The sequence below is a fragment of the Lethenteron reissneri genome, chromosome 35, assembly GCF_015708825.2.
Source record: "Lethenteron reissneri isolate LAM-NWPU_2019-01 chromosome 35, ASM1570882v1, whole genome shotgun sequence".
NCBI lineage: Eukaryota > Metazoa > Chordata > Hyperoartia > Petromyzontiformes > Petromyzontidae > Lethenteron > Lethenteron reissneri.
Window position 1 is genome coordinate 2954027 of NC_083813.1, and position 20677 is coordinate 2974703.

General features: G+C 46.3%; 1 protein-coding gene across 2 annotated transcripts in view; it reads right to left on the bottom strand.

Annotated features, from left to right (window-relative positions):
• The window catches only part of LOC133350814 (protein CBFA2T1-like), a 79490-nt gene extending 65033 nt beyond the window's left edge, over positions 1-14457 (bottom strand). For both annotated transcript variants that reach the window (XM_061565570.1, XM_061565569.1), the window contains exon 1: positions 13427-14457. The gene's annotated coding sequence lies outside the window, so the exon portion shown is untranslated. The remainder of the gene's footprint in view (positions 1-13426) is intronic.
• Positions 14458-20677: the final 6220 nt, after the last annotated feature.

The window sequence follows — 20677 nt, forward strand, 5'->3', positions numbered from 1 at the left end:
ACATAACTGCCCTTTGTATAAACACCCTATTTACAGATCTCTTCTACATCTCCGAATCATCTCAAGCCTCCCGGAAGTCACGTGACTTCCCACTCGGAATCACTCCCCTGTGGCTGCCGCCGCCCCCTGTGAAAACAGACTCCGCTCCGTGCAGCAGCAGCAGCAGTCGAGGGCCTGCAGTAATCGCCTCTTCCTCCTCCCTATCCTCATCTTTCCTGACCCTTTGCTCCCATTTTTCACATTCCTTTTTAATCCTTTTCCTCTTATTTCCATTTATTTCTCATCTCTCTTTCCCTGTTCTGTAAAAATGTCCCCGTGCATGACTGTGTAATTGACTCTGCTCCCCCCTCCCTGTGGTGAGCCACGGGTTCGGCGTTGCCGTGTCCCTCCAACAGACATCTCCATTCGTTCAGCGAAATTGTTGTGCGTGACTTTTGTCGTGTGATTACTGTGGAGTGGTTTTTTTCATCTCAAGCCCTACTTTCCAGCTTTATAAGCTATATAAATTTGTGCACATGGTAACATTGGTTATCATGATAACCAATGTTTATCATAATAAGGCCTCCCCATCTCAGTAAATCTGAGATGGGGAGGCCTTTATCCACCAGTGGGTAAATCGTGACCGACGATAATTTTTTACATCCGCCACTCTTCCAGCGAAGCACCGAATGGTATGAACCACAGCATAGGTGCCTGCACTCGCTTCACAAGGCAATCAGGAATTCACACTACTGCGCCCGCGGTCGCCCTTTGCACAATCAAAACCTCTGGCGTACGAATGTGGAATTTCCACCGGTGGCTCTGGGCCACCGACGGATATGAGCATCGCCCCGTGGCTCGACTGAGCGGGGGAGAGGCTCTGCTAAGCGAGCACATTTTCTCCTGGGCCCTCGCAACACAAGCCGCGCTCTTGGCGTGCGCACCCTGCTTAGATTGGCAAGCACGCTCAGACCTTGCGTGCACTTTAGCAGCTGCAAGCAATATTCATTTTTTATGCACTTTTTTTTATACAGCAAAGACAAAGATCCCCCCACTCTATAGCGTCAACAGACGTTTGGAGGAAGTTCTGTTAGCGAGCACCTATTAAGGCGAGCGAGTTGAACAGGTCAGCATTGGGTTCATAATAACACGCACAGCTGACTCCGTATAATGTCTCTCCAAGCTGATGTTCATTATCACAGGTACATCTTTTAGGCTGAGTGCACCTAGGTAAATCCCAGACCAGGTGCTGATATGACTGTATCGGCAATAAAGTTATATTAAAATGGACATTAAATTATTAATACCGTGTTTTGACATTTTTTATTTATATCCTAGGAACTCATGAACGGCATTACCTGACACATCTTTCCATTCTTTCATAATTTTTTTGTACGAACAATTGTACAGTATATTTAAGAAACATTTGCACTCTTATCGTGACGTACACCATGTATTAATTTAAAGGGGTTTTTGTTGTTGTTGTTGTCACATCCCGCAAATACAAAACGACAACTAGAGCAGCAGTGAGTGGAATTCCAGTGGTTGTTTTGTCTGCTCCATACCCAGGTTTACGCCAACTCAGCTTTTTCCCTGGCAGCACTAAATCAGGAACAAGCACGCTCACCGCTGCCTTTTGCAAGCCGGGCTTCGAGACTGACACACAAGCCCGGGTGCAATCTCCTTCCAACAATAATAATCATAATACTGAGAAAATTCTATACAAAATACCCAATCTGCATTGGTTAAAGACATCGGGTCCACACTTCGAAGGAAAGTGGGTTTGGGCAGGACGAATCGCCAGGAGGGATGATGACCGATGGTCACGAATAACGATGCAGTCACAGCCAAGGAGTGGATGTATGGAACGCGTCTGAGTATGTGGTTGGATCCAACGTTCCATTTTCACGGAGGTAGGAAGCCCTTCATCCAGCAGTGAATTGAATTTGGCTGATGACAATGATGGCCAATCGGCTTTAAATGCAATGCTTACCTACCTTGCAATTGTTTTAATAACACAACTGAATGGGTTTTGTTTTACTTATTAAGCTAAAGTCAAAGTGCCTCCCAATACAAACAAATGGAGGGCACTTGCTTTTGTTGGCATGCCTGAGTCAAATGTGAAAATTCCATATTTTCATGGCTGGGGGCAGTCTGTCCATAGGATAACCACAACCACATGTAAATATACACCCCCACCGCCCAGAGATTACATAAACTGTCATAATTATGGTCGCAATTCAATGAAAGAATCACGTGATTTTTGTCTCGTTGGTACCATCCAATTTGCATTGTTTCTCGATTTTTCATTTTTCGCCTGAACAGTTTTGGCAGCTCAAAGAGCTTAAATGTAAAGACATCATGGCGCCCACGCGTACATTTGTACGGCTGTAAATAATCAATTCTCACTCCCGTGATTCAGAGCACATGTGGTGAGCATAAGTATGGATGTTAACGAATTGATGCATCGTTGCAATCAATGTATGCCTAGAAATCACTTATGGCTTCCCACAAAGGTGTACTCATTTTCTCGACATCAAAACTGACACGCGCTAAGCCAATTGGTGACCATCCTTCCGAACGCGAGCCGAGCACTCAAACCATAGTACCAACTGGACGAATTTGTGACTTTTATTCGGTGCACGTATTCAGCGGTGGGACAATGGTTAGCACACCTTGCTTACGAGCCCAGCGAGTGACCCAAATTACATTCATGGCCACAGCCAAGATCAGCGCCGAATGATAGCTAAATGTAGCCCTGATCGCCCATTCACCAGCTCACACTCACCAGAATGGTGAATATCAAACAACCCCCATATTCAGCACAGTGTAGGCGGCCTTCAACCACTAGTGGATTGGTTAAGGGTTGAAAAATGTTAAGTGTTTATATACGCTTTAATACCGTATAGTAATGACCACACAGTATTGCATATGTGCATGCTACTGGTAGAAACCATCCTAAGCAGGCTTATGCAATGACCTTGGCAACGTATAAAGGGGAAGACATTGCAGGGAGAGACACCACGTATTGTTAGGATAACCGCGCATGGCCAGGGGAAGATGTAGAGCAACTCAAAACAGATGTTACAATGTACAGTTAGTTGGTTTCTAGAGGCTTCTAACATTTTAAACATTCGGCGGTGGAAAAAAAAATCCCGCTGTTGACGACGGGTGGGTGGAGGTAATTCACGGTGGCTTGACCATTTCAAGTGTCACAGAATGGGCGGGGGGGGGGGGGCCTCTGCTGCTTTCGTTGTGAGCCTCGCCGTCACCAAACGTCTGAGAACCCAAACTTGGCTCGCTCGGCAATGAACTGGCGCTCTGGTGGTGGTGGTGGTGGTGTACAAACAACAACGACGACAACGACGGCAGCAACGGTGAGACGAAATCGTGGCCCCGGGGCTTTGGGTTGCGTTGATTTGGTTGGGTTGGTTTGGTTGGGTTGGTTTGGTTGGGTGGATTTGGTTGGGAGGGTTTGGTTGGGTGGATTTGGTTGGGTGGATTTGGTTGGGTGGATTTGGTTGGGTTGGTTTGGTTGGGTTGGTTTGGTTGGGTTGGTTTGGTTGGGTGGATTTGGTTGGGAGGGTTTGATTGGGTTGGTTTTGTTGGGTTGGGTTGGTTTGGGTTTGGTTTTGTTTTTGGTTTGGTTGGGTGTTGCCTGGCATCACCAGACCCTCGTTACAGCCCCCGCCCCCCGAATTACTTTGAGGTGCTCCGCTCACAACACTTGCAAGCCTCTCCCTATGTTTTTTCTATGAGACTAAATGCGGGACCATTGTCTGTGTCTGATAAAGATGCGGCACAGTGATTGGGGATATAAACCGGTGGGTTATTATGACAGTAATACCGTATGGTATTATAGAGGAGAGTATTTAAAATGTTAGTAATCATAGGGGTGGAACGATGCATCAATTTAAATATCGACTCAAACTAACGATACATCCATGGCAGCGCGTACAACAGCTCCACTAGAGGCGCTAACATTCAAGCCTTGTTAGAAGAAACGTATTCTTGAGTTTGGTTAAAGGCAAGGTCATTTAACAGTATTCATCTTGTTATTTTGAAGACCAGGATCACTCTTACAAATTAGGCTAATCTTGGTCTCTTGAGTGCTCACCAGCTTAAACAAAATAAACTTGAAACAATGGATGGACTGCTCCCTGCCAGAAGAATGAGGAAAGTACACCAGTGACTCAGAAAAACCTACGCAGATGAGCACTGCTCATTACGCTTTGACGTCACAAGGACAGTATCGCAGAGTATTATCATTGAGATTCTTTTTTTACTATAGCTATTACACATTCATCGCACGGTAGTATTAATCGTGTCATTTTCAATTCACTAATCTGGCAAAGAAAGCCTCACTGAGTGCCGTGACTCTCTTCAGGAGGGTCTTGCACTGATGATGTTTGGCCTTGCACTGATGATGTTTGGCTATGGCCATGGCCATTTGGAATGTTGTAGTTTCACGTGGGAGGGAAGCATGAGCACCTGGGAGAAATACACACGCGCGTACGGTGGGGATAACAACCTCTAATGTCCACACAGATGGGTTAATTAAACCACTAGCTTGCTTCACCACCCACTCGCTAGCCACCTCGCAGCCCTAAGAGGGGTGGGAATTCTAGATTTTTCGCGACTGCAAGGATCCATACTCTTTGGTTCTTTTGGTAAAGTCACGTAGATGAAAAATAATAATAAAAATAACAAAATAAAAATAACCAAATTAAATCACGACGTTTCGGAGGCAACACAAGCTTCTGTCATCAGGTGGAACAGCCACAGCAAAATTACTCACTACAGTAATTTTGCTGTGGCTGTTGCCTCCGAAACGTCGTGATTTAATTTGGTTATTTTGCTGTGGCTGTTCCACCTGATGACGGAAGCTTGTGTTGCCTCCGAAACGTCGTGATTTAATTTGGTTATTTTCATTTTATGATTATTTTTCATCTACGTGACTTTACCGAAAGAACCAAAGAGTATGGCTGGGAATGTCACGGATCTACACGTGATCCACCGACCTACTGCCTCCAAGGTGGATCACTCTGGCAATCAATGGCGTCGCTAAGCAACGCCGTAGATAGGCACAGTACCCTACACGGCTTTCATAACGGCAAAATAAGCAGCATAATTAGCTGAATAAACGTAGTGTATTTATAATTAAGATTTGTAATGACAGTACCGTCACTGCAAAAAATAAAAACCTGCCTCTAACGTTAGCTTTGCCTGTTGTATGTTGACACTGTATTTCCATGTATTCATACATCAGCAATGGCAAAACTAGCATCTTGCAGAGAGTGAGAAATGGCATTATCGTGAGACACACAACACACACAAATACACACACACACTTAATGTCATTCTCCCAGCCTCAAATAAAGCCGTGAACATGCATTGCTCGATTTAAACAGCAATTATTTCCTCAAAGGGATGAGCACGGCATTTTGAGTGATTCCTTTGTAAAGCAATTTTCTCTTTCGATTCCACTTACATGGCACTCAATCACGATTCCACAACACGATAACAGAGAACGATATTAGAGCCTCTCCATTTACCTAGAATCAGAATATGTATTTTTTGCCGGGGCAATCCGATGAGCCATGAAGCTCTTTTTCGCAGACGTCCAGTAGGGACGGGTCAGCACGTTACAACAACAAACGACCACAAAACCACGATCGGAGTGCAAAATATTGGAAAAGGTAAATAAATCACAAAAAAACATATTTGACCAGGTAAAGCCCAATGAGCTATTAGCTTCTTTTTGAGAAGCGACCTGGCCCACAATCGATATCTCAATGATGTGGCTGAGCACGTGGAAATGTACAGCAGCCAAATTATCTCAATCTAAATCATCTAAAGATGCCTCGGTGAGTCTCAAGAACCCTGATCAAGACGAGTCCCACTTTTTTTACGATAAACATTGTATTCTAGATTAATAGCCCCATAAACGATGCGCTCGCTACCTTCACGACTCCACTCATTGCTGCAATCCAGGGTCACAGTAGCGCTCGTGAAGTGATTTCTCTTTCTGTAACATTGCAGCACGCACCTCCAGTGGCCGCAAGAATCGCACGAACGAATTACCCAGCAAGCAGGCAACGTTGGCATGCGATTGGAGCCATTTGATCCCAAGTGACCCCCGACACTGGCCCAAAGTTCCACGCTCGCTGTACTGCAATGTGCGTCTCGTACAAATGCATAACTCCGGAATCGCACGCGTTGACGATTCGAATAATATAACAAGGATCTACTACATCCAACCCTTTATATTTGGGGTGTACTCGACCGTAACGGTGAACATAATCTACCACGGTTGGTCCACCATTGTTGTTGTGGTCGGAATGAAGGGAGGCACGAGGTGAAACCACAGATCTGCTGTAATTCACAGAAGCAAATATTTGACCTCTACTCTGCCGATTTGAAATATATTTTTTTCATTTTCTATGAGATAAATAGCAACCACATTTTTTGGTGGGTGGTGGTGGTGGGGGGGGCTCAGTCTCCATTTTCTGTTATTCTTTCCTTCCCCGACACCCACCACCTATTCTCGCCTCTTCCCCCGCACGGCATGCGCACACACACACACACGGACACGCAGACACGACTCCCTCGCACACACGTCAAGTGGCAATCCGTCAGCACATTTCATCCGCGCTCTCTCCTCCGATGATTGTTCCGCGTCAGTTGTTCGGCGAGCTCGTTAAAATAATTGCGCGGATCCCATTTCCTGCGAAGCGGCGGAGCGTTTGGGCTCCCTACCGTTTACAGTGGTGGCGGCGTCATTAACGAGTACACCACCGTCGTCGTCGTCATCGTCGTCGTCGTCAAATCCCTTCATCGTTCTTAGCAATGCCACCTTCCCTTCTCATACCAATGCCGCTATCCAGACATCAATGTGACCATCCTTCCGTTATCATCAATTGACATCGTGTTTATCACACGAGTCCTGTTTTGTTACCTTCACTGGCACCGTCATGATTATATTTATAGTCTTGTTGTTACAGTATTGCATTTATGTATTCATCATAATTGTCCTCATTATTGTTTAATCTATGTATGTCCAGCACCATCGTCAATACCATTACCACTGTGATCATCGTCAGACATCAATCATCACCTGTGGTCAGCAATCACGTGACAGGCACCATCAACATTACTGTCATCATAACCACGATCAAAAAAACCAAGCTCCATAACCATCACGATCTCCATCAGAAATCATGAATGTATCGAGTTTTTTTTTTTAAAGGTGACTGCATATAAAACAAATTTGCAAAGATTTGTGATGAGCCGAGTTTATTTTCCCCAAGGTGGATTATAACATTCCACTTTCTGACCAGCGTTCTAAACCAAAGCACCATACAAGTCAAAATTCTCTGACCAGTGATGTTTTCTGTATGTACACACTGCAGTGTACGTGTAATTTAATCTGCCAAAGAGGCTTTATTTTCGTTGGACTTTCTCCGCAGCTCGTCTGCAAAATGTTTTATTATTTACATGTAAAATTCTGTTTAGCACAGATATTTTGAAAGGCAAATCTCATATTGAATATTTTTTTTGCACGTGTGTGTGTGCGTCTCTCTCTCTCCATCCCTCCCTCCCAGTGCAGGACTATTTTCCCAGTAACGCGCACAGCAGTGGAATTTTCAGAACGCGAATTCTCCACCCAGTGCCCCCCCCCCCCCCCAATGGCACAACCCCAGTTTCAAATTCTTTGCCAAAATTCCGCAAGGAATTTTTTTTTGTCAGCGCCAAAGTCGCACTCCCCACCTACGCTCCTCCAGCACTTGCTGCCACAGTCACTTCCAACAATGGTCATGGTGCTGTGTTGTGAGACGGCAACAGAAATATATTGGCGTGCAGCGTACCAACAGGCAGCTGGTAATGTTAAGACGGTTGCTGTCAGAGCAGTGGGGGTTTTAATGCAAAGGGAAGCTCTTACGATGACAATGATATCGAGCCAGCTAGCTGCAAGCACTATATTGTACTATTACAATATATGCAATATCTGACATCATTAATAAGGAGACAATCCCCTGCGTGGGTAATTGAATGTGTACAGCTTTGTGGGAAATTATTATGTTGAAGATTGCCCCCTGCCATGGGAATGTGGAATTTTAAATACCAGACTCAGGGCCACTGAAAAAGGTGAGCGCAACCTAATTGCTTCAATCAAATGAGGACTTTAGTTATTTACGAACTATGACCACTGTCGATGATGATACGCAATGCTTTGCACTACATATTTCACTAATATTAAGCCACCTAGATGCCCTGGTCATCATTAAACACACACGTGGCACGACAGCTTTCCACGTAATGAACAGTTCAACAATCACAGCCACATGGTCAATTTTACAATTTGTTACTGAATTACAAAGGCATTTCCTCTAATGCAAAGTGAACGCTAAAGACCTTGTGTCATCGTCAACATTAAAAAAATGACAATCTGAGAGTAAACAGTGTAGTCATTAAAAACGTGAATCCATCTCCCCGATAAAACGGGCAACGGGTAGCCTTGAGCGAGCAGTGACAATTCCACATTGGCATGGTGGGGGCCAGTCTCTCCAAAGGACGACCACCATCCTACAAAGTGATACATGATGTATCGATCGCAGAGAGATCATACATCGTCTTGGGTCGACCACCAACTCGAATGTGAACTCCTCGCACACGAGTTTCCAACTGTGGGTTGGGAATTCGTGCAACATCGCCACCCAGACTGACACCGCACACTGTTGAGGACTGACTGCACGAATGCAGTAACGTCTTTGCAAGTGCAACACGAGGAACAGGTACAAATTTAAATAAAATTGATGCAATAATTATCATAAAAGACAAAGATCCCCCGTACAGCTTCAATAGACTGTTGGGGGAATTGTTGTCAGCGAGCACCTATGAAAGCCGACACGGCACACGAGGCAGTGGGTGGCCAGCACCACGCACGGCCGCCTTTGTCTCCTTAGTGGCCATGTTTACATATAGCACCAGATACTCATTGGAGACCTTGGGGAGGCCCCAGGACCGGTTCAGATAAACGTCACCTGCGTCGGTGGCCGTGAGCTGGAATCGAACTCGGGTCGCCGGGTTCGTAGCGCAGCGCGCTAACCGCTGCGCTACCGCAATATTTGTCACGCACACACACACAGACACACAGGCAGACAGACAGACACACACACACACACAGACACACACACAGACACACACAGACACACACACAGACACACACACAGACACACACACAGACAGACACACAGACAGACACACACACAGACACACAGACAGACAGACACACACAGACAGACTCGCAAGTGGCTCGTACAACACCAGCACCACGTCTGCACCATTGTCCCACTGAATGGCCACTTTTCACACAGCGTGGGGAGAGATTATGCCCAACCCCTGTGTCTTCTTTTGAACCCTGACTTAGCTCTGCCGTCTGTTACACAGCTCCACGCCAACACCCCCTATTTGCCCCTGACCACAGCAGCTGCCTGTCAGTCTGTGCGTATCTGCATGGCCGTGTGTGTGTGTCTGTGCGTCGTCTGTCTGCACATTTCTGTCGATGTGTGTATTTCTACGCGTCTGTTGCATGCGTGTCAATGTCTCTTTCTGCATATGCCTGTCAATGTGTCTGTGCTTTTGTCGAATCAATGTTGTGTGCCGATCTGTGTGTGTCAATTGAGTGCAGCTTGTGCACGTGTGTGTATCCATGTCACAATGTATCCCGAGCATCAACGTGTTGTCTGTGTGCTTGTCCAAGTGTCTGTATTTCTGTCTGCGTAACCATCCATCTGTGTCCGTGTGTGTGAGTGTGAATTTGTGTGTGTCTGTCCTGCCTGTGCATGTTGGAGCATTCGTGTATCGGTTTTTTTTCGGTCTTTGCCTGCATTCTTGACTCTTTGCCATAGAGGGCAGCACCGCTTGCCATGCGCACATCAACTTTCTAATCTATAGCTCCATACATGGTGGCATTTAAACAAGATTGTGCTTAACACTGCGGCACAGACGAGACATGTTACTACTGCGTAGAGACAGTTTGCAGGTGGGTAGGTTACCCCTTACTCTAAAGCATTGGAGGATTGTTACCAAACCACAAGAGGTCTGCATTATACAGTACGTACTGATGGAGAATACACACCATACCTAACTTTTAGCGAGCACATATTAAGGTCTACACACTGAGTAAAAAAAACGTGTGTGTCCCATCTCGGAAACCGAATACACCAGGTACTAATTTTAGGCCGAGCCGACCTAGGGGATACGAGCACGAATGAGGCTGGGTACAGGACACCGATTTGCCACCGGTAAATGCTGTGCATGGCCAGGAATTGGGACGACGGTGGCTATGAGATGTTGACTACCTCGCCTGGTGTACAGGAGGTCGTGGGGTCGATCCCGACCCGGACGTCCCCGCCTGCTGCTGCTGCTGTGTATTTGAGGTTTGCGGTGTCTCTCTCTCTCTGTGGTCGCATGGATTTGTATCCGAGCCATCCGGTTTATCCCTCCACAGTAAGAATAAACGTGCGTTTAGAGTATTCGGCTGCTGTCAATTTCCACGTGATAAGCCACTTCGTTGAGCAATCATTCGTGATGGGCAGGTCGCTCCATATAGCACAGTGGGCCTTACCTGGTAAAAGAGAACATTGTCGAGTTGATAGAACTCAGGTTTTCCTGGGGCAGTAGGCGCAATGTTAAGCCTCTGACACGCAATTTATCAAGACAACATGTGGCTTACACACAGTCATGTCCACACTACGCCACAGTATGAATGTATTGCATAACCACGTTTCATACTCCGGTTTTGTAAATTGAATCCATCGTGGAGGGCCGTTGATATGAAATAAACTTGATTTCAACACGGCAGCTGCTTGTGCTAATGGTTATGTAATCGTTACCGAATCTCTTTAGAAGACAGAGACTCGTGAGCGTGGAAGTGCGTCTTCAATAATAATGCAATGGGGGTCTCCATGTGGCACGGTGCGCCTACTCGAGCATCCGTGTTTCAACAAGAATCGTTGCCGATTCTGATACATTAAACACGTTCATGTTAACACACAGAGGGGGGGAAATCATAATGTATTACACACATTAGACGATTAAGGTCCCTGACCTTACAACGCATCACAGCTCTGTACTGTATTGTGTGATTGTATGATTCTGCAGTTTGTGTTGTATGAATAGTATCTGTATGAATATATAGTGTGTGTGTGTGAACGGTATATAGTGTACACATCATAACTGTGTTATGCAGTGCAAATCGAGTTGTATTTCTCGAACCATTCCAGCATGTGGTGCATTTTTAAATGTCCGTGTGCTGCATGTACAATAGCAGGCGTGTATACAACATGAGGGCATTGTGTACATTGTGTGTGCTTGTTCCTCTATGTAATACACATTGCATCGTGATACTCCGGTCTGCACAATACGTATATGTGTGTGTGTGCTTGCACAACACATAAGACAGACATGGCTAATGCTTTCATGGTAAGCCTTGTAAGATACATGCAGCACGTACAGAATAAACACAGACAAATACTGCGTAAGTGTAACGTTATCAAATACACATGGAGGACTAATACATTGATAGGGTCTCGTTGGACGTTGATAGTCAGTATGGGATTGTAAGGCTACTGTCATGATGGTGACCGGTGTTATGTATTCTTCTCGTATTAACAACAATATTACTGGACATTGTGTATAACAGACGTGGCTAGTATAGCTGTCAGATTGCAAGGCATTGTCAAATCTCACAAGTCGTGCTCTGCTGGCTCGTGTATTAACGTAAACGTTGATACTGGGCAAAGACACCACCGATACGCTTAGTAATAGAGAAGGCAGCGGCTATTGTTTAAGTGTGCACAAGACATGTGGTGGAAATACAGTGCACAACATTGCATGTAGACAATAATGTTGTACGCGCACACATATACACACGCACACATATACACACATATACACACGCATATATACACACATACATATACACACACGCACACATACATGCATACACTACGGATATTAAAGTATTTTAGAGGCACTAACATTGGTAAATGCGTGCATGACTTGGCTGTTATACATCAGTAGAAGCCCACGTTATCAATGTACCCATTGTTAGTGCATGTGATAACATGCACAAAGAAGAGAGTGATCAACATATGTACATGTGGTTGTCGTTATCACATTTGGTATATATATACCGTAATTTAGACGTCAAAGATATGAAACATTCTCAACAGATTGTACATATAGCCGATTGTGTATTGTGCTGCATACTGCATGGACAGCAGGACTATATTGCCATGTAGGCCTATGCAAGAAGGAATCAATACTTACACACATTGCAGTACTATGTACTACAATGTGTGAAATAAATTAACACAGTAATGTTATATACACTGGAATACACAGTACCTTAACCGTGCACCCGATTAACGTTAAAAAGTATGCATATTAGCTACGGACATATTCAATGTATAGTGCTACTACTATACACTGTGTGCCGTGTACAATATATCAGTTGGCACACACACACACACATTGCATAAACCTTACCCACTACACCACAGTGCGTCTTTACATCAAGTGCGTATCTCACAACACACACACACACGCAACTATGTTGTCAATGAGTACATCAGAGTGCACGCTGTGTGTACGCTTCATCACGCAACAGAGCAAGACAACCAGCGTGCAGGTGAGAGACGCACACGATCTCACCTCGCCAGGTGCGACCCAACGTGGAACACGCGAGACGATGCGATTCGGCACGCATTGGCGCAAATAACACGGCAATGCCGTAAGTCGAATCGAGTGTTTGTATTCGCTCAGTTGCGCACACTTTGACTTATCAACTACTCCTCGGCATATACATTCATTGATAAATATATATACAGATTTAAAAATAGACAATCAGCAAGCGCATACAATTCAGATGAGTGAATGTAGTTATAGTCTAAAAATTCGTGCATCATCCACACATCATTTTCAAAGTGCAACTAGGAATCACCATCACACAAGAGCCCTTCAGCAATGCCGTGTCTTGTGTCTGCACACTGTTAAGTCCCTCTTCGTATGGCCGCTTATTGATGTCGAACAACAAATCTAATTTTAAATTGAAGTGGTTGCTGCCTTCCAACAGCCCTGCTGCTCACTTCTCTCACACCACACACACCACACACACACACCACACACACACCACACACACACATACACCACACACACCACACACACACACACAAACCACACACCACACACACAAACCACACACCACACACACACACCACACACACACACGACACACACACACACACCACACACACACCACACACACCACACACACACGCCACACACACACACCACACACACACACCACACACACAAACCACACACACCACACACACCACACGGCCGACAGATTGGCGACATACCCCGGCACACAATGTACCTGTATCCCCGCCTTGCAGGGTGCAGGGCAGGCAGACGATCTTACTGCTGCTGCTGGTGATGATGATGATGGTGGTGTCTTCTTGGCTTGATATATTCCAGAGAAATGAGTTCAGAGGATGGCACTTACGGGCACACACGCACACACTTGACGTGCACACAAGCCGGTGGTGGGTAGCTGGCCCCTAGCCCCCCTACACAGAGGGAGCGACACAAAGCCACCGGTGCCTCCGCCTGCTGCCACTGCTTCACTGGCACCACGACCCCGTGTCGTGGTGGCCGCGGGTTCAGCTCAACACGCGCGCCCAGACGGTGGTGATGCCGAGTGTGTGTGTGTATATGTGTGTGTATATGTGTATATATGTGTGTAACGTGTACAACGTACAATAATAGTGCGATCTGAATTGGCAAGCTGGGGAACAGCTCTCTCTACTCCTCTTCCGCAATCACGGCTTCGTCTTCCGTGCCCATTGCTTCACGGCTGGCGAATTTCCCATCGGCGGTGGTGGTTGTGGTTGTTGTTGTTGGTGGTGGTGTTGGTGGTTGTGTGCCTTGCCCGGCGGAACGCTGCGCGCCTATGTGCGTGTGTTGAACACTTGCCCGCAAAGTCTATCTCTCTCCCTTAGCCAGCGCTGCGTTCGTGTGCGTAAGTTGTGTGTGTGCGTAAGTTGTGTGTGTGCGTAAGTTGTGTGCGCAAGTTGTGTGCATGTGTGTGTACGTTGTGTGTGTGCGTTGTGTGTGTACGTTGTGTGTGTACGTTGTGTGTGTGTAAGTTGTGCGTAAATTGTGTGTGTGTGTCCTACGGTGGTGCATAAGGTGGCGAGCGAGCGAGAGAGAGCGAGAGGTCCAGAGCGACCGACGACGTCTGCGTGTGCGGTGCGTGTGGTGCCGCTTGCGGCGTGGCCGCGTCTACGTCCGCGGTGCCGAGGTGGAGTTGGCGGCAGGGAGAAGGGAAGAGGAGGAAGAGGAGGAGGGGAGAGGAGAGAGGCTCGGCCGAGTGTGAGCGAGCGGACCAGACTGGAGCGGCTTTGCTGCGTGTGCGCTCACAGCATCACCAGCACCCTCCCCCCCAACACCACCACCAGCACCCTCCCCCCCAACACCACCACCACCACTCTACGGCACGTCACACTAGCCCTCATTAGCATAGGAACTCTCCTCCCACTCCTCTCTCTCTCTGTGTGTGTCACTCCTCTCTCTCTCTGTGTGTGTCTCTCGCTCTCTACCCCGAGCCCTCCCACACCGCTCCTCTCGCTCTCTCTCGCTCTCTTCCACAGCCCCAAGCCACCCATCTCTCTCTCTCTCTCGCTCTCTTTTTTTTACGATCAGAGCTAACAAAAAGATGCTCGGTGTAGTCGGCACTTTGCTTCGTTCATCAATTCGTTCTCTTCCACAACCCCTAAGCCACCCATCATCTCTCTCTCCACTTCTCTCTCGTGCACGCGCTGTCACCGTATTCTCCCGATTGAAAGACGCTCCCGAAAGTAAGACGCCACCCAAAAAAGTTCCCCTCCCAGTAAAGTGGAACACGCATACACACACACATACACACATACACACATACATACACACACATACACACATACACACACACATACACACATACACACACATACACACACATACACACATACACACACACATACACACATACACACACACATACACACACACATACACACACATACATACACACACACATACACACACATACACACACAACAAGTGCTAACGCTTGGGCCGTGGCAACTTTAAGCCAACGTTGGGCCATGTGGTTGGACAGCGTTGCTTCTCATAAAAGAGTCGCAGAGCTCAGTGAGCCTTATACCTGGTAAAAAGAAAAATGTAATATCTAGTTTAGTTAGGTTGGTTGCACAAACGTTGGTCTATGCAAAGTTATGCAAATATGTTTACACGCATTCACCCACCGCAATTACAAGACCCCCCCCCCCCGCTAGCTTGTTTTTTAAATTATGTGAACAAGGGGGGGGGGGGGGTGGAGGGGTGGTGGTGCAACATTGCGTCTTATAATCTGGAGAAAAGGACAATTCTAGAATAGAAACATGCACGTGAAGTGTCACGGTCTGTGCCCCAGCCCCAAAGAGGGCATTTGTACCACACACTCACACGCACGTGTACAGCGATCATTGTCGGGCCAACGTACTGTTACAAACGTACACAGCAGTAGCATCATTTAGAATGATTTGGCTTCTAGAAATGTCTACGTGATAAGCCAGTCAGTTGAGCTATCATCTGTGATTGCCAGGTTGCTTCTGAAAAATAAGGTAAGAAAGCTCAGTGGCCTTTACTCGGTTAAAAAACAAAAATAGTTTAATTATTTGCATTCCTCTCGTTTTTAAATCCTTTATATTAAGTTCGCGTGCTTGCTTGCTTGCTTAGGACCGTGCAAATCTTTCGGTCGTTTTTTAACCCACTTCCCGTGATCCAATCGAGCTGACATTTTCCACACAGACTCGTTGTGCCAGACAATTAATTTTCGTTAATTTTTTTTTCCAAAATTTTACACTGTTTAGGGAAAACTAATTAAATATTTAATTACCAATTGCTTAATACTGGCAGACAATCATCTGACCCATAGATTGCAGCCATCTCAAGCCAGAGGACGAGAGAACTCTAGCCGCCACGCATATAAAGGATTTAGAGTGAAAAACTTTGTTTTTACGGGTTTACTTGTTTATTTCTGACCCGGGGCCCGGCTGGACATCCGTGAACAAGCGCGTTTTAGCTCATCGGATTCCTCCACTATAAATAAATATTCGGATTCTGATTTGCTCACGGTACACTTGCAATTGTTTACTGAAATGGACATTCACGGCGATTCGTTTAGAGCTACCCCCAGTGACTCGCTTCTCAACAGAATGTTGTGAAAGCAATGGCTCCGTATGTTACAGAGGAGAGAGTCAACGATTCAATCGGTGTCCAGCATTGTAAGGCTTTGAAATTAAGTATACATTTTTTTATAATAATGTTGCCTATAAATTAATCATCCTATATATTCATGAAGGACAAAGATCCCCTGTATAGCCTTAACATACTCTTTGGGGCAAGTGCTGTTCGTGAGCATCTATGAAGGCCAGCCGAGCACACGAGAGGGTGGGTGGCCAGCACCACGCCCGGCCGCCTTTGTCTCCCCAGTGGCGATGTTATCTACACACCGCACCAAGTCGTCATTTGAGGCTGAGTCGACGCAAGGGAGGCCCAGGACCGGTTCAGACATTCGTCACCGCTGTTGACCGTGAGCGGGAATCGAACTCGGTCAACAAAATATAAATACTCTCATATATACTCAACACATAGATGGACCATTTATGTGCTATTGCCAAAAACGTCGCCTGTTACATATTTTAAGGCAGTGTCATTGATGAATGTGTAGATTTTCTTAACTGTGCTTTTGCACTACTGCCAATGCAGTCACCAAATAATGAATGTATAATGATACAGTATAAATACGGATACAGATACTCACATGCTGTACATATGTATAATGTACTAATCCAGACAGTGGGGTCGACTCATCCCATCATCTTGCCAGGGTCGATAAAGTGGATACCACATCGTGGGAAGTCTGCGGTTGTCGTCCTATAGATGTACTTGATTCCCCTACAGAGCACTGTGGAATGTCCACCCCAGTGGCTGCGTCAGGTGCTGTCGGCTGGAGAATTGAGAAGCGCCACCAAAGGACAGCGCCACGCACAGCCAGCACGCGTGCTGTGTGTGTGTGTGAGTACCTGGTACGGGGTGTAAACATCGGCACTGGGGAGACAAAGGCGGCCGGCGCGTGATGCTGACCGCGCAAGATCCTCGTATGTCGAGTTGGCCTTAATCGGTGTTCGCTAACAGCACTTGCTTCCAACAGCGTGCGTAGGCTACACGGGAGACATTTGTCTTTGTTGTGTGTCCACGTGTGCCTGTGGTTGTAACCGTTGGACCAACGTTCTATGCTCACTGGGTTCTTACGTATGAAGCACAGCAGCGTCGCAGTTCATGCACCGCGCAGAGCGCCACCAGTTCAATTCCCGGTCGTGTGCAACCTGGCTTGGGCCTCGCCGAGGTCAACTTCGGTTTAATTATAATTCGCTGGCCTTGGTAGGTGCTCGCGAACACCGTCCATCTCAACACTACAGATCTCTGTGTGTACATGCCATCTCCGATTAGCACGTTTGGCTCCGTACGGAGCAAAAGAAGTTGAACATGCATAAACTCATTTATATGTATAGAGCGCCTTCACTCAAGGCGCTTGACATAGCTTACGCAACGGTGACACTAGACTCATTTAGATGGCAGGGGCGTGCTTCAAGGATTGAGGAATAAGTGACAGCAGTGATAGGGGGGTGCTGAGGGATCACGCAAGGGCTACAGGAGAGGGACGAGAAGGGATGGAGGGACGAGGGGAGAGGATGGATAAGAGGTGGTGAGGTTTTAAGAGAGGGACTGAAGGAGGTTAAGGATGGGGCACTGGTGAATAGACACGGGAAGGAGGTTTAATTTATTTGCTCGGCACAATATTTGCAATAAATAACGACACTGAATCGTGCAATAAAAAGCACGTGTACGTGTGTGCGGTATTTATATAAAAGAGGAGGAGGTTCAATGAATGATTTGTGGATGTAAAAAACTTTAAGTCTCAAACCTAAAGCACCCTAGCGATTTAAAGAAGAAAAAAGGTGATGCATCACACCGGCAATGCTCAACATGTGTTACCTGCTCTTAGGCACGGAGCTAACCGCTACGATGCACAGGTGCGCCTATAGTGGGATGGGTCATGTATCATGGCAAAGAGCGGACTGCCTGTTTGTGTTGGCAGTTGGGAACCCACTACCATTGCGCTTCCATCAATGAGAGGCCCATATTCATAGCCAGGTGGAAGCCCATTGAGACGAGTCTCTTACAGTGGAGACTTGGGATAACGAATGAATCCCAGTGGCTCGCCACCTGGTAAAACAGAGGCCGCGGTTATTTATTCGCGAGTGCGGCCGCCCTCGTCTTCTTCCTTTGTAAGATCCGCTGGCGTTTCGGCGACAGCTGTTGCGTTGGACGAGGCGCGTGTGCGGAGGCACCAACGAGTGACACGGAACAGGGCCCCCGCGCGAAGGCCGTCGGTGTCTGGCCCCTAAGCAAACGCAGTGCGTCCAACCACCCCCTCCCCCCCATCTCTAGACCTTCCTATACCCTTCGCCGCCTTGACAGCCACACAGACACAGGCTAGGAGGAAAAGCAGAGCTTTAATTAGAGTTTAGTATATGCCAGGGGTAAATCAGTTTGTGTGCAAGCGCTAGGAGGATTATGACATCACGTGATAATGGGAGGTGGTGGTGCCTTAAAAGGCCCCCATCCAGCAGTGGATTGACCATGGCTGATGGTTATGATATACTGACTATACTTCTGAAAAATGGAGAGACTGTGTGTGTGTGTGCGGACCCAAGCCACCATCATCATCATTGTGATCTATAAACTAAAATGACGAAACTAAACTATTTTTATTTTACCAGGCAAGGCCCACTGAGCTACACAGCTCTTTTTCAAAAGCGATCTGACCACAAATGATAGCTCAACGAAGTGGCTTATTGTGTGGAATTTACAGCAGCTAAATACTCTAAACGCATGTTTCTAAATGTGGAGGGGAAAAAATGAGGATCCGGAGAAAAATCCACGCGACCACAGGGAGAAAGACACGAAACACCAAATATACAGATGTAACGGTGGGGTTCGAACCCACGACATCCTTCATACCAGGCGAGGTAGTTCACATCTAGCCCCATGTGTCAGGGATGTCCAACCCGCTGCTCTCACTTCTGGTGCGGCGAGATGGAGACGCAGCTCATGTATAACTTTTAAAAATTAAACTGAAGAAGAGAATATCTGCCGAAGTGCACGGGGGCCCAGGGGACTTCGTTCTTGGCAGAAGAGCCGGACAGAAGCACTTGCGGGGTGCTCCAGTCGAACATTAATTCAAAACTCCACAGCCCATCGGCTGCATGACCACCGCAAGTAACCGACTCAGCGTCTTGTGTGTACGTATGTTGGGTTCGTGCCTCTCAGGGCTCAGCGAAGTCGGGCCAGCCCTGTGGTGCGCCACATGGGCTACGCAATCACTCCGAACCCACTTGCAGGAGAATGCACTTGACATGATAGCATACTGTCAATGTTCCTCCATTGAGATGCGTGCACCCTTATTATGGATATGATGGGTCTTCAGCTGGAGCTAAATTAATGAAATTGCACACAAGCAAGTGGATCTGTTTATAAGCGCATGCTGAAACATTTGCACACACACACACAATGAATGTTGATTTTTTTTTTTCCATTTGATAATTTAAAATTGTCGTTACATATTCATACACTTTAATTGCACCAATTACGTATGCATTATAACGCTGTCCATTTAAAAAACAATAGTGTTTCTTAGAATAAAAATTACACACTTTAGGCTCAGCATAATTTCAGTCAAAATTATCTCAAATACAATGTGAAACGTCGCAGCGTCTCCCGGCAGACACGAGCGATGGAGCAGCACTCATCTCCATCGTTTGAAAATGTCACGTTCTCTTCGCAGGTGCCAGCCGTTGCTTTAGGGGTGCCATGGTGGGGGGATGTTAACTTGCTCGCCTGGTATGCAGGAGGTCGTGGATTCCATCCCGAGCCTAACGCCTCTATATATGGAGTTTGCATGTTCTCTCTCTCCGTTGGAGCGTGGATTTTTCTCTGGGTCCTCTGGTTTTTCCCTTCACATTTAGAAACATGCGCTTAGAGCAGCGGTCGGGAACCTATGGCTCGCGAGCCATATATGGCTCTTCCGGTGACGGCATATGGCTCCCAGACAATTTTGAGTTGAAAAAAATAATAATAATAAATCAGTTTGGAACTGATTTTAAAATACTTGTGATATTGCTTAATAATACTGTGTCATTTTAAAGTAAACAGAAATTAGTTTTAAAGATAAAATTTCTCGGGTCACGGATCCCGTGACCAGAAGTCGCATTAAAAGTAAGACATATTTAATTTATTATACGTTAAAAATACTATATGGCTCTCAATGAAATATATTTAGAAATATTTGGCTTTTATGGCTCTCCCAGTCAAAAAGGTTCCCGACCCCTGGATTAGAGTATTTCACTGCTATACATTTCCACATGATAAGCCACTCCGTTGAGATATAATTTTCAGCCAGGTCGCTTCTCAAACAGAGCTACATAGCTCAATGGGCCTTACCTGGTAAAATAAAAATGAGTTT